This window comes from Cucurbita pepo, unplaced genomic scaffold (assembly GCF_002806865.2).
Source record: "Cucurbita pepo subsp. pepo cultivar mu-cu-16 unplaced genomic scaffold, ASM280686v2 Cp4.1_scaffold000368, whole genome shotgun sequence".
In the NCBI taxonomy this organism is placed as follows: domain Eukaryota; kingdom Viridiplantae; phylum Streptophyta; class Magnoliopsida; order Cucurbitales; family Cucurbitaceae; genus Cucurbita; species Cucurbita pepo.
This window is the reverse complement of record NW_019646604.1, coordinates 22,369-24,362: the sequence shown is the minus strand read 5'-3', so window position 1 is coordinate 24,362 and position 1,994 is coordinate 22,369. Positions and strand designations below refer to the sequence as shown.

The 1,994-nt window shown below is 37.8% G+C and overlaps 1 non-coding gene across 1 annotated transcript; it reads left to right on the top strand.

The window, feature by feature from the left end:
* The first annotated feature begins 391 nt into the window (after positions 1-391).
* Positions 392-463, top strand: TRNAQ-UUG. The gene has a single exon. It is a non-coding gene; the product is annotated as a tRNA-Gln (tRNA).
* Positions 464-1,994: the final 1,531 nt, after the last annotated feature.

Genomic DNA, 1,994 nt, shown 5'->3' with positions numbered 1-1,994 from the left:
AACATGATTTAGTGGAAGCATTTTCACGCAAAGTAGAAGCAATAATGGAGGGTTTGAAATAATATAGTTTTCACCCCTTGTTTCTCGAGTGAATATTGAAATAATATAGTTTTCATGTTAAGTTTTGCACGGAAGAAAGAAAGACTGGGATGTAAAGTATTATTTCAATTTGTTTGTAATATATAACAATATATAAAATTACATGTTCAGCAAGAGCTTCAATCAACACTGGAGGGTTACTTCTGCAACCACTCTAAAGGTGCTCAAGATCACAACGAGTTAGATAAAACAGCTCTAGAACTTTGAATCCAATAACTTGAGTTTGACGATCTCTCTTCTTGTGGAATCTGCATAAAATAGGAAAACCATTCCAAAACAAATTTTTATAAGGGGTTCTATGGTGTAGTGGTTAGCACTTTAGACTTTGAATCCAACGACCTGGGTTCAACTCCCAGTAGGACCTTTATGAAATGACCTTGATGCAAAAACACAAAATAAGGAATGACAACACAATACATTTTAAAACAAAAAGGTGTTACCTAGCATTCGATGTGAAGACACAAATTTTCTTGAGGCATAAGGTGTAACATTCTTGAGTTATTCCAAACTTACTTGCTCCGCTTCATGAACATGACCTCTCCTTGAGGTATTGTTGTTGGTTCTCAATCTTGTATGTTTCTAATGTAATCATTTAAACCCATAATAACTAGCATGAGTTTTAGGTTCCGAACTTGCTCCAACCAACTTGAAATCTTGAATTTATTCTCATGTCATATAAAATAGACCTCACAGAAAATAGTTAGTAATTTGGAGCATGTCTAAACCTTGAGCTAGGAGATGACTTCTTGTTTAGTTTGGAGCATGTCTAAACCTTGAGCTAGGATTTGACTTCTTGTTTCGTTTTCAGGAACTAAACCTTAGAGGTTGTCATGTCATGCATCGTATTTTAACCATGAAAACTCTTCCGAAGTAACTCTTAGTTTTCTCCCCATGAGTGCATAGGTGGCGTTGTCATAATCGTGGCATCCTGCTAGCAAATCGTGGTGCAGGGCATCTCATTTAGGTGAGGGAGATAATAAGTTCATCATGGAATCATGCTCATGGTACATATACCATAGCATCCCACCTAAAGAGAAATAGGGGCCTCGCGGTACACTTCGTGAAGTGAGATAATGGTTACTTCAGGCATGGATCCTAGCAACTTGTTAAGCATGATGTTTGCATTAACCTAGGTGTTTTCTTGGATTCTTGGTGATCCTAGGTTTATGCATAACGTCTTGGGTCAAGCTTGGAACTTATAAGTTCTTAGGAATAGCCCAGCATGATATTGTGCACGTAGTATCTATTAGAGACCAAGGGTACATCTGGGGAATCTATTATTTCACGGATACCACTTTAGTTATCCTAGGAGGTAAAGTTATATGGATCGTGATGAGCATTTTCTCTCATATCTTGGTTTCGCTAACTACAGTTTTCTAATAACTCCCAAACTTCATTACCTTATATAACCTCTCGGGATAAGGATTCATACAACATTTCATAAAATAAGATCTACTGAGAAAACCCGAGAAAAGGTCAAATTTTGAGTTGACTTGGACAGTTCAGTTGAACTGGCCGTATCATCGTTTTCTTCCTCTGAATAGGAAGAAGATGCGCATTTTTCGCGTCGCCGCCATCTGAAACTCGGCCTATACAGCCACATTACAGCGTTTCTCTCCTCGATTTCTTCGTGAAACTTAAAGATGGATGTTACAAGAAAGGGCTAGGGATTTATTTGATAACTTCTCGTGGATCGTAGCCTAAGATATTCGCTACCAAAGTTCATCCAAAATCTGATTTATCGCTTGAGATAAAACAAAGGATTTCTTATTGGGTAGCCGATTCTAGGGGTTTCAAGGCCCTATTTCTTCATTGAACCTCTTCCATATCCTATCTTCAGGCTAAAGAAATTGGTTTGGAGGAACGTCTTTGAGTGTAGGACCTTAATTTCCAGA